This window comes from Nilaparvata lugens, chromosome 12, assembly GCF_014356525.2.
Source record: "Nilaparvata lugens isolate BPH chromosome 12, ASM1435652v1, whole genome shotgun sequence".
In the NCBI taxonomy this organism is placed as follows: Eukaryota; Metazoa; Arthropoda; class Insecta; order Hemiptera; family Delphacidae; genus Nilaparvata; species Nilaparvata lugens.
In genome coordinates, this window is record NC_052515.1 from 18743628 (window position 1) to 18757509 (window position 13882).

Sequence of the window (13882 nt, forward strand, 5' to 3'; positions counted from 1 at the left end):
ATATATATATAGATATACATATAAAGTAGGCCTGATCGTAGTTGCAAATATTTTGCCACCAATCGTTATTATGTTATTCCCCTTAATTATTCTCGTCTAAGAATGAGGCTTACAGTTCAATGAGCAAGGAAAGTTGTGTGAGTGTACCACACCAGATTTTTATTTAATCCCTTATATATATTCTGCAGGAAATGCTGAAGTGCCAGTTCAGTACTAAGATTTTCTCTGAAGCCAAACTGTTGCTGAGAGAAAAAGTTGTACTATCTAAGAAATTTAGAATTTTTTTTTTAATAAGTTTTTCGAATATTTTTGTTAGGGTGGGTAGTATAGAAATGGGACGGTAGTTAGTTTTGGACAATATGTTGCCTTTTCTAAAAATCAGTATAACAGTTGCGATTTTCAAGACATTTGGAAATTTCCCTTCAACAATCGAGAGATTGAATAAGTATGTAATAACCTGGGAAAGATATGAGATATTCTGCTTTAAAATTCTAGCAGTTATTTTATCGTTACCCAAGCTCTTATTCATATCGAGTTTTTTAAAAATTTGTATAAGTTCTTCACTTCTAATCAGATCCAGAAAAATTGACCTGACATTCAGTTCCGTTTTGAATTCTTTTGAGTATCGCTGTATTATATGATCTGTTTTTGGTGGACAAGTCTGGGAGAGTTTTTTAGGAAGTTTGATAAAATATTTATTGAATATATCTGCAAGACTCTTACTATCACTAATCAATAAGCCACCTTCGTTGAGTTGAATCCCATGGCTTCTCTTATTTTCACCAAGTAAGATTGAATGTAATACTTCCCATTTTTCCCTTGGATTTTTATCGTGAAAATTCAGGTTGTCTGAATAGTATTTACATTTTGCATCTTTTATCCGCTGCTTTACATTATTTCTCATAGTCATGAATCAATGAATCATAATCAATTTTTGAGTGTAATATTATCAGGCATTCTTTTATGCAACTTGTACAATTTATCACGTACTGCTATACTGTTTGTCAACCCAGGGGTCATCCACGGTTCTATCATTTTCAGATTATTTCTATATTTCACATGTTTCACGGATTTATAAAAAATATTGTTTATAATACTATAGAATTTGTTGACCGAACGAAGTGAGGTTTGGTCGACGGTTTGGCATTTCTCTTAATGTTTAAATGTTTATATGTTTTCGTATTTATATGTTGCGCATTTACGGCAAAACGTGGTAATAGATTTTCATGAAATTTGACAGGTATGTTCCTTTTTTAATTGCGCGTCGACGTATATACAAGGTTTTTGGAAATTTTGCATTTCAAGGATAATATAAAAGGAAGAAGGAGCCTCCTTCATACGCCAATATTAGAGTCAAAATCACAGACTATAAAATCATTCATCATAAATCAGCTGACACGTGATTACACAGATGTTTGGAGAAGCCAGTCTATTACTGTATTAGTATAAGGTCTATATAGTTTCAATCAAATACATTGAAGAGGTATGCATCTTTAAGCTGGGTTTACACCAAAGTTATTAACAAAATGGTTATAACTTAATCCTTATAGATTCTATTAGATTGAACGGAAGTTGACAAACCCATATGTTCATCATGTATATCATAAGTTATGTTCAATCTAATATAATCTAAAAGGATTGAGTTATTAAAATTTTTAAATAAATTTGGTCTAATTGCTGCTTTAAGGTCTTTGGTTTCAATGTTTTGTTTTGCAGTCATGGTATTATTATGCATGCCCATCAGTATCAATATTCTCACATTCGAAAAAACTAATTTAATAGGTGAATAAAAATGAACAAATGATCTAAATAATGCTGGAGAAATTATAATATTTTTGATTCTAAATAATTAATTTTCATCAGATAGAATGATCATCACGGAACTGGATGAATTATATCATATGGAATGCAATTAATAATTATGAATTAGGTAGAATAATTATTATTATTGTAGTTCTGATTCTTCAATATATCATTTGGGTACATAAGAGAAGTCCAGAACCAATTTCTTCATGTGAAATTTCCTTGTGCTAGATACAGAGTGGCCCAAAAACCTCGTATTTTCGGCTCATTTTCCAGTTTTCAGCTACTTCTGCCAAATCTCGTATTCGGACAGAAAAATTTTCACCCACCTTTTCTTTAGATTACAAAATTCTGAATAAAATGAGATCATTCGGAACTATCTCTCTCCACTGAGTACTGAGTTTTGAATTTTTCAAAAATGAGTGAAATTTGAATAAACAAATCAATTTTGATGAATTTTAGTTTTTGATCAACAATATCTTCCGACTGTTACCATTTACATGTATAATTGAAAATCCCTCTGGGCGTATTTTTGAGCTCTACAATCTGAGATCAGGTAGGGCGCTCTATCTTATAAAGATTTCCAGGTTCACCCGACAACAATGCTCCTTGTATTGTGAAAAAACACCTTATTTTCAGCTTCAACCATCATCTCCAACTACATTGTCCTCACATTGATATTTCGAACAAAGACATAAGTTCATGATATCATGTTCAATGAGAATTAACCGTTAGATGCACTTCATTTCAGTATTTCCTAGTGGAGAGGAGCGCTTAAGGACACCTCAAGGATCAAAATTTTAAACACTCATAACTTTTGACACAATGCTCAGATTTCATCGTACTACACAACATTCTTCTTGTCTCGTCAAGGCGGTCCAAATTCATGCATCATAAGTCAAATTCCGTCAAAAAATAGAAAATTATTGTTGAGTGTGCTTATGCCCATATTCCAATACCCAAAAAATGGCCAATTTTTATATTGAAAGCTATATATCTCGGTAACCCCTTATTATAAAAATCATTACTGATTTATGAAGCATTGACAGCATTCCTCAAAACCTTGTTCTGGAATTTCTGGATGTTGATGCTACTTTTTCTTGCACAGCCCCACAGCTGTATGCTATACAACCACACAGGCCAAAGAATTTGTCTATACAATAGTAATTTATTGTAGGTTGAAAAGCTTGAATTTCTTCCAAATAACCAGTACATTTTCGAGTATTTGAAATCCAGTTCTTCTTTCTTTTTCTTGACGTGTGACTTCCATCATAGTTTTGCATCTAGTGTCATTCCAAGATACTTAGCTTCATTTGCAAATGGAACTTCTTTGTTGTTTAATCTTATTGGGATGTACACATAATGCCTATTTGTGAAGACAACATGTGTGGACTTGCTTTCATTCAACTTAATCTGCCAGTTTCTAGTCCATTTCTCAATTTTCTTGATGGCTTCTTGCGCTTTACTTGTAGCTTCCTCATTAGTTTCTCCAACTGCTAATACAGCTGTGTCATCTGCAAAGGTTGCAATAGTGTCATTTTCTGGCACAGGAAGATCGCTGGTGTAGAGCAGGTACAGAGTAGGGCCCAATACACTTCCTTGAGTTACTCCAGCTTTAATTGGTGTTAGTCCTGAGTAGCTATCACCTTGTTTCACTCGGAAGAATCTGTCTGACAGGTAAGATTCTAGCAATGAGGCATATTGCTGAGGTAAAACTCAGATGGTTTTTTCAAGTACTTTGTAGCTTTCCAGAGTGAATAATCAGAGTTCTTATCTGTAGCAGGGTTTCTGAGATATTCACTGATCATATCATTCTTATAGCTACTGATACATTCTTACGTTTCTTAGCTAGAAAATTCAAATGAGTTTTATCCACTGGTGCTCTTGTTTGCTGCCACTTTTTCCTCGCTCCCCTCTTCTCATGTATAAGTTCCAATATGTGATGTGGATAATGTGAACCAGAAGACCTTGTTCTCTGTGTTGAATGTGGAGTGCTGTCCCAGGCTGCTTTCTTGGATGTCCCTTGTGAACTTTCCAACCTCAGAATCCAACTGATCACAGCTTGTAATTTCTAGCTCAAAATCTATTTTTACACACAATAATTCTTGGAATACTGACCAGTCTGTTTGCCTATCAACTAGCCTCAAATTACATTCTTTTATCACCATGGTTTCACCCACATTGAGGATCATTGCAGTATGATCAGAGCTCAGGTCTTCACAATCTTCTATTTCCATGTAGTTTAATGATAAATTCCTGATTACAAAGAAATCTATCAAATCTGCTAATTTATTTCTATCAGTTGGCCAATATGTGGGTCTATTTGATGACATTACTGAGCATTGCCTATCATTTATAGCTTGAAATAGCTGTCTTCCTTTTTGAGAGTTCAATCTTGAGCCCCAACTTATATGTTTTGCATTGAAATCCCCACCTATGATGAATCTGTTTCCTAGGTGGTCGAATAAATTCTTGTGAACTTCATTGGTTATAGTGTGTCTTGGAGGACTGTAAATGGCTGCTACAATAAATTGAAATCTTCTAGTTTCCACTGTAACTGTTGTCACTTGTATTTCTTCTGTATGAATAGGTGAGTTTTCATGATGCTTCAGACCCTCTCTCATTATTATTGCACTTCCACCCCTAGCTTTATTTTGGGGATGAGAAGTATGATACAACTTGTAGCCTCTGAATCTCAGGTATGACTGGGTTGTGTAGTGAGTCTCAGAGATTAAACATTATTTTCTTAATTTGAAGTACTGCTATTAGTTCTGCTTGTCTCTGTTGAAGGCCATTGGTATTCCATGTCATTATTCTCAATTTGTAGTTAATTTATTCTTAGAGATTGAATGACTTTGGTTTATTTCTATTTCACTTAGTCTTTGCTCAAATACAGTCAACATCGACTCCTGTTTTATAAGTTTTTCAAAGATGATGTTTAGGATACCACTCATACTTTCTTGATGTGTTTTCTTCTTCTTTGAAGACACGGTTTCAGAGTGGCTCTTGTTCGGATTTCTGATGGAGGAGGTGCTGCTCTTGAATGCTCCTTTTGCTGTCTGGTTGTTCAATCCCTTCTGCTCCTCTTTTTCAGGCTTTTTGTTGGGTTTCTTTTCCTCAACAGTCTTCTGAACATTGGTTTTTCGTTGTCGTTGATTTTTTACTTTCTGTAGTTCTACAACTAAACTACATGTAGTTTGATGGATGCTTTCCTCCACAGTGGACGCATTCAGGCTCCGACTCCTTCAGTTTTGTGCTGTGCTTCCCAGCACACTTCACATATCTTTATTTTTTGAAACTTTTATTTGTAAAAATTTGGGAGAAAACAGTTTTGGGCTATGCCTGTTGTCTTCTCCCTTCTTCATATTATATATTATAATTATAATTTATGATTTATGATTGATCTTGGCTCTCTGTTACAATATTTCTGTGTGTTGTGTGTGCCCAAAACCTTGACATTTTTTACATTCAGGCACTAATCTAGATGAAACCAATGACTCAATCTCCACTTTGCATCCCATTATATGTTTTAATCCATATACTTTTTTCACATCTTCTTCAGTGCTATAAGATAGAATAAACGTGTCAAGTGGCTCCTTGGTCTTCCATTTTAATTTATTTACAGCATCCATTAGCTTGAATCCTCTATTTTCAAGGTCAGCAACTATGCTTTCTGGTTGGCAAGTGCTATGCAGTTTCTTGGCCATCACTCTTATTGGTCTCGTTTGTTTGTTCACATACGAGTACCATGAATTTGAGTATTTTGCTTCATTCAACCATTTTGTAGCTTCTCTGGAATCTTTTTCTGACTGAAAATTTATTTTTAATGAATTTCCAGTCGATACTTGAAATTGAAAGTTTTCTTACTGGCAAATTTTGTTGTCTCCTCATATACTTTTTGAAAAGATTTTACGTTTTCCTTTATCACTGGTGGAAGGGGTGGAATCTTTCTGCTCTTAGCTGGCAACTTTTCTGTAACTGATGAGCCATGTTGATGAGTCTCGTGGCAGGTTGGGTCGTAAAGCCATCCTAACTTGAGTGAACTGATTGGTGTGAGAAGCAGAATTTGATAAAAGAACTAAAACTTGTCTAGTTCTTACACCACAGACCCAACAAAGTGCCAAATTGAAATTACGACTGTTATTTGAATCGTAATTGACTCTGGAAGCTAGAATGTTTGAAAAGAATTGTAATTGTAGACCTGAAAATGTAATAGTTCTAAATTTGATACCTGTGATAATGATTTTTCTAAATCAAGACAAAGTTGTACAGAAACAATGACTGATTTTATTTCGCCTTTTTGTCATAGGCTTAGAATACTTCACAAACGAACAGAGAGTTTTACTGATGATGGAGATATAAAAAGACTAGTAGCCTACAACAATAATTGCAGATATTCAAAAGTGTCAACAAGTCAATGGATATTACAAAACATTTGTGAATATTTGAATATAGGAGTGTAAGAATACAATATAATGATTATAGATATAGTTTCCAATGTAAATTAATATGTAATTTGAATATAGATAAATGTAAACTTGATAATTTTGGTTCATTTTCAATAGCTGAATTGAGCAATTTAATAGTCCTGAAATAACATATTTAGAAATTCATATATTCAATAGATAAGCAATTGTCAGTGAATTCACTTTCATTGATTCTTAAGATTATTGTTCCTGAGAAAATGGGTGACAAAAGGCTAGAGATATTATACAGTATTGATGATTAGAATCAACCATGGATCATCAATAAATTCAAATTAAATCTCAACAGATCATAACAATACTTAGTATAACGTGAGAGGGCACCAGAAGCAATTTGGCTAATGTGCAGAACAGAGCAAGAGATAGCTGTACTGTCTGATTAGAAATGATTGATAATTAGTGTTAAAATGTTGAAAATTCCTAGAATTATTCATAACAGAATTACCAAATGTGACTTCAAATACTTGAAGTGGCAAAATTGTTGCACAACAGGCTTTCCAATGTTGTGGTAGAAGGAGATTGATTGATAGATTGAGTACTTTATTTATGTAGATTACAATATATACTGGCTTATACACTTATATACAATAGCTTACAATACAGCAAAATTATAGATGAATTTACATAATATAGACTAAGAAAATTATTGAACTGTATATGATATGAAAAAGCAATTTGTAATATAATAACTATGGATAATAATTATACAATTAATTAAATATTAGATATTAATTATAATTATTAAAATCTACATAAATTGTCGGAGCTTTGGACATATCAATGTCCATTCTTCGGAAAGAATATTAAAAATATCCTCCCCACTAACTCTCTACCAAAACTTTAATTTTATTATTTATTTAAACTGAGGATTTATTTATTAATGGAAATATTGTAAAAGTTTTAATCAATATGAATATTTCAGAGAAAAAACAGAAAATTAATAAAGTAATATATTATATAGGTAGATAAGATCAAATTATTGATTAATAAAATGAAGTAGGCTGAAAGTAGATCAGGGTTATCAACTTTCAGTAATATACAGCAGTATGCAGTGGATAATTTAAATAACATGAGTTTATAATATATATATATATATATATATATGTATATATATTTACGTTTTTGTGCCTGTTGTGGGTCCAGTAAAATTTCAACTCTTATGTAGTTCCCCGGGACCCCCCATTTTAAATTTGATCAGATAGTCACAAAATTAAACTATTATGTTATACCTGAAGAACTTGACTTGCTGAATGGTTATATTCCACTCAATTTATGATATATTCATCCATAATTAATCTAGATCCTTGTGAAGTTATTCACCTCATGATGGTCCTTTCTAACCTCCAAAGTGCTTATATAATTCTGCTATATAAAATCTACTCCTATGTTGGGTCTTGAGTGATTTGGCGCCAACATTGGAGTTGCATGCAAATTTTACTCCTCAAGAAGGTCCTTCAATATTATAATTGCTGCATGAAATGTGCTCCTATGTTTGGTCCGCTGAGCTGTGTTGCCAATTCTCATATATAGTAAATAAATTCCACTCCTCATGAAGGTCCATCAAACGTTGCCATACTTCGTCTTTGTAATAATGATTCGAGATTTGTTTGAATCAACCAGTGACCGGCTCCGTGAACTTGTATTGCACATAACTCAAAACATTTTGTAGAGCATAGACTAAGATTTTCATGTTGTCAGAATATGTAAGGAAAAAATTGTTCAAGCACCGTTTTTTTATGCATTTAAAGTTGATTAATAAAGTTGATTTATTTATTTATTTGAGGTCGCATAATAAGTCAAGCATGCTCAATAAATGTAGAAATCTAGGAGATTACCCTGAAAACCCCAATGAGCTGTATCAGTTGAAGGGAATTACCGAATTAAGAGCCATTTGCACAGTCAAAGCTTAAACTGAATTTAATCAGCTGGTGGCTTAAACTCAAAATGTAACACATTATAACAAACAAGACTTGATATGGATTAATCCAGTTTAAGATGGAATTTTCGTTTAAACTGTCACTGTGCAAATGGCCCTTCTATCAATTATTGGAAATTAAAAAAAATGTTTTTGACTTTCTCATCAGAAATTAACCACACTAATCTTAAGGTATGATCATCTGAATAAAATTGGGGAATGGCCATGAAATTCAAACTTATTTGCTGGAATAATATCAAGGTTTCAATTGTTAAAACTGAATGAAGACTTTTGGGCAGCATGCCAGGTCTTTGAATGAATTTTAATCACAATACCATCTTTACCGAACACTGCCTATTGTTATATTGATTTTAGAATTATTCCGTGTATCAATAAATTCAGTTTATTGCAGTGACATACACAAGAAAGTACAATAATGAAGGACTACTGGAATCATTAAAACATTGAATGCTACAAACTGTTACTACATTTACATTATAATGAGCAATGTTCTCCAACATCTTCCAAGTATGACAATTATTCCTTATAGAATATTAGTGAGTCTAACTCCAATCTCTAGAATATTATCAAATTATCTGATATTAATTGATTTGTATACGAAGTATTCATCCATAGAAGTGTAGGTTCATTCCTTAACACAAGGTGGGTCTTTTGTTTAAATCTCTACAATTCGTGTTGGTCTGTTCAATGGTAAGAATATACTCAAGTATGTAATTATATAATGTATATATTTATTAATTTATATATGTAATGTATGTATTATGTAATAGAAATCTTAATTACTGCATCACTGTATATTATATAAATTGTACCTGATTGGATAAAGATATGAAGAAACATTTGAAAAATATGATTCCAAGCTCAGAAATGCTAAAAATGCATTCATTTTTCCATAGAATAAAATGAGAACTCAAAGTTCAGCTGAATGTCTGGTAGGGAATACGGATATTACTCTATTTTTATTCTTAACCAGCATCACATTTGAAAATGCTTATAACTTTGTTAAATTTGGACAGATTGATTTAAAAATTTAGAAGAATCTCAAATATATGAAAAAAACGTTCACGACTTTTTGTAGAATTTTCCCATGACTCCTTCACCTTCCTAAGCCGAAAAAACATAATTATTATGAGAGTTGTGACGCTAAGCAAAAATTTTCAAAAGTCGCGCTTCGTTCAGCTGTCGCCCGCCAAGGAACTGAATTGGATAACTTTTCCCGCGTAACAACGCTACAACGCTATTAGGTAGTTGAACTTGAACCGGCAAGTTCAAACGATATGCATTCATTTTATCTCTCTATAAAAGTGGAAGCTGTAGATAACACCAAGTTACTTGGAATACAAGGTACTGGCCACGTGCATCTCGATCTTTTAATGATCAGAGTCGGATGATCAGTGTGACATCATTGGTACTCTAAATATCTATTCTTCCTATATTTCCAATGTTAAATTTAGCAGCTTTGTAAGTCTTTTTCTCAAAAAGTAAATAACTTTCAAGTCCCATCGACATCTCCTACGACTCATACAATATTTATCTTTAATTTTTTTTAGAAATTCAATACTTTTGGACGACTGGATCTTTCAGAATGATTGATTTTGTAAGAGCCTACATCGAATACCTGTTGCTCTCTTATTGAAAATTAACATGCTTTTCCTGGCTCTTTTGTAATTCAATTACTCAATGCTAATGAATTCGATAAATCGATCATTGAATAAGGTATTAAGAACATGAAACATTGATTGTACTATTATTTCTTTCACAATCCTTTATCTTGTCTGTGTACTGTATATCATATGTAGAATCAATAGAACTTCTTGCCTAATCCCTTAGGAGGAACTCTTTTTTCAGGAAAATTATGGCTTTCACATACTTGATGAGGAAATAGTTTTCTGGTTGAATCTTTCTAATTGAAAACTATAACAAAAAATATAAGGGCGAATATTATATTAAAGCATGGATTGCGCGTGAGGAATTCTCAATAATTGTATTGAATACTTGATCTCGTATTCTGAAACACATATTTCTAATTTAATTATTTGTAAGAGGAATTCTCAATTGGTACTTATTGTAGAACTCTCATTCTTTATTTATTTGTGAAAGGGAAAATCAACTCTTCATGATTCAATAATAATGAATTTAATGAAAATGAATCATACATTGAAAAGTATGCGTATGAATATGAATTCATACTATAAGTATCCTACAATATATTCCTTCTAATAAACTTGATAATTCTATACGGCAAGTGATCGGTTGAATTCCTGTTTGAAAGAATAGAAAGGATGAAAATCTCTTTAATCAACTCGGAGGGCATTTCAATTCTAGAAATTGAACTCTCATAAACTTAAAACAGGATAATGTGCGTGGTAAATTCCAATTATTTTCAATCTCCACATTATTTTCCTATACCGGAAAGATAATATAGTTGGGCATATTTTAAGATATTTTTTCAAATAGCAAATTATTCAGTTTATAATGCATTTATGAATGTGAGTGTTATACTATCACCCCATACTTTCTTTTGTTCCATATTCAAAGTTCTTTCAAAGAACTCAAAATACTGCCAATCAGAAACTTGTATATCTATAAAACACTAAAGCTTTTTTTCGATCGGAGGGGAGAAATGCGGTTGATTAATACGCGCAGGGTTGGGAGGAATCAGCTAGATGTGCAAGTCCCTAAACCAAACCTATCTATTTTTAAAAAATTCTTCTCTTACCTGGCACCAACATTTTTTAACAAGCTCCCTGTTAATATAAGAGGATGTAGGCAGAAGACATCCTTCTGTAGTTTATTGCACAAACACCTGATTCACGAAGATGTATCAAAGTATTATGACAACATGGTGTAGTAGAGCTGCAGGGTACATTATGACTGCACTAATCAAAAATTAAAAGGTACAAAATTGTTATAATCTACTCTAACAATAATGTTTTTCTAATGGCTGTTAAGCATAAAAAATCTATTGAACTTGTAATACTATTATGTAATCTATTGTGCAATGTTATTAGTTTCCTTTTTGTAATGTTCAACTGATGCTGAAGTTTCTTTCTTTTTTTTCTTTGCTTTTGTCGTTTCAGTTTTTAACTTCTTTCCTTTGTTCTTTTGTTTTTGTATTGTTCAATTATTGTAACAACTTTTTTATCTGCCCAAACAGGTTCAGTAACCTTTGGGTTTATTTTCCAGTGTAAAGATCTTTTGTATTTTTCTTTTCAGGGTATGTTAGCTATTTCAAGCGATTTTTTTGTAATCAGAAGTAAATGCATGCTCTGAAAGATGTGTAAGTTTTGTTAAAAATGGAAAATAAATTTGATTTGAAAAAAAATATATATATATATATTGGGGCTTTCTACCACATAGAGTGTGAGTGATGTATATGTGATAAAAATTATGTTACTAGATTGTGCCTTGGTCACTGAGTGTAAATAATTTTGAAACCAATAAAGTTCTTTATCGAAAATAAAATGGAATTTAATTGTTGATCAATCCAATTGATTGGTAATAACAAACGAAATCATCAAATATCATAATATAATATCATAAGGGAGGAAAGTGGTGCGCTTATCATCTTCATCCGTTGATCATCCACATTCTCCTTTCAAATCACTGATGGAATGCCCTGCACTAACAACCTTTATTCTCTGCAACCGCTCTTGATTTTACTTTTATCTAATTAATATTAGCTTTTCCTTTATATGTCTTCTGCATTGAGATTGGTATTAGAATCAATTTTGAAAGGATAGATATTGGTTGAGTTTGCAGAAGAATATCACAATGAACAAAGGAAACAGCTCGAATGTGTACAACGTAATAAATAACGAGAAAGCTCGAAATAACTATAAAGTATTCAAGCCAAGCCTAATTATTATGCTGATAAAAACAGTGATTGAAGAAGTATAGGTCTATATTATCACTCAAAGTATTACTAGGAGAAATAGGCTACATTCAGTACCTTTTTTCAACTTTATAATTGTTGGGGTATTAAAACTTTGAATAGAAAACCTCCAGTAGAAAACCTTTGAAGCCATTCATCTTTTCAATGTTGACAAATAAAATCTATTCATTCATTCTACGAGTATCCCTTCTCGTAGTAACAAATGAGAGTTCTCTATCTCCAAACCGGTATGCCCTTACATTATCGAGAATTCTGGAAGATCTAGGAGTTCTAAGGTGATGAATTTCTAAAAAAAATTGAAGATAAATATTGTATAAATCGTAGGAGATGTCGATGGGACTTGAAAGTTATATACTTTTTAGAAAAAGACTTACAAAGCTGCTCAAGAATAAAGATAAATATTGTATGTGACCGTAACACACAACTATCACCTGGTTAAAGTATGTGTATATCATTTTTTTCCTGAATTAAGAGTGCACTCCTAAAGGATTAAAGATGTTGAACCGGCAAGATGTTCTACTGATTCTATGTAATATACAGACAAGATATGAAGGATGTTGAGAGAAATAATATTATACTCTAATTAATGTTTCCACGTTTTTAATTCCTTATTCAATGATCGCTTTATCAAATTGATCAGCATTGAGTAATTGAATTACAAAAGAGCCAGGGAAAGCATGTTAATTTTCAATAAGAGAGCAACAGTTATTCGATGAGCAGGCTCTTACAAAATCGATCATTCTGAAAGATCCAGCCGTCCAAAAGTATTGAATTTCTAAAAAAATTTAAGATAAATTCTTGTATTAATCGTAGGGGATGTCGATGGTACTGGAAAGTTATGTACTTTTTGAGAAAAAGACTTACAAAGCTGCTCAATTTAACATTGAAAAGATAGGAAGAATATACTTTTAGAGCACCAATGACGTTACACCGACCAGCTGGTTTGGATTTGTCAACGCACATCTTTTCGTGGCCAGTACCTTGTATTCTGTATACCTTGTATTTTGTATACCAGTACCTTGTAGGTACATTGGATAACACCTACTTTTTTCCCAACTTTTCTTTTCTTCTGCTTCTCCTTCTTTGTCATCTTGTTCTTCTTTTTCTCCAAATTAGAGAATTCTTAATATTTGTCCTTTCATATTGAGTGATAGCTCATTTTACTCAGCTCTTCAAGGCGGTTTCAATGCATATTTCGGTTGCCTGACAAAACCTCACTAGTACCTCTAACCTCACCAGATAGGCTATGTATATTTTAATGAATTGCACTGTTGACTTATTTATTACACTGTTGAAGTATTTTTGGAGCAATCCCATTCCAAAAAGTTGAGTTTATAATCATTTCATTAAAATACACATGTCTGGTGAGGTTGGTCGTGGCGAAGGCATGCGTTAGGGTTAGGTAAGGTTCAATCAGGTAACCGATATGCATTGAACCCCCTTGAAGAGCTGATTAAAATGAACAAATAATTAAATGAATGTTTATTCCCCCCCAAAAAAAACTACAAGATCAATTACGCAACATATTAGATAAATTACAATAAATTACATACAAAACCTAGTTAGTTACAAAAAAATTTTATAATGTGTCCTCTATTCTACTTGTTTAGTTTTTTCTGTGTGGAATTGACCTACTCCACTATGGCATACCATGTTCTAGAGTAAAATGAGCTATCACTCGAATTGATAAGATAAATGATATTGAAAATTATTCTCAAATTTGGGACCCCACATCTTTTTGGACAAAAAAAATTAATAAGCTCA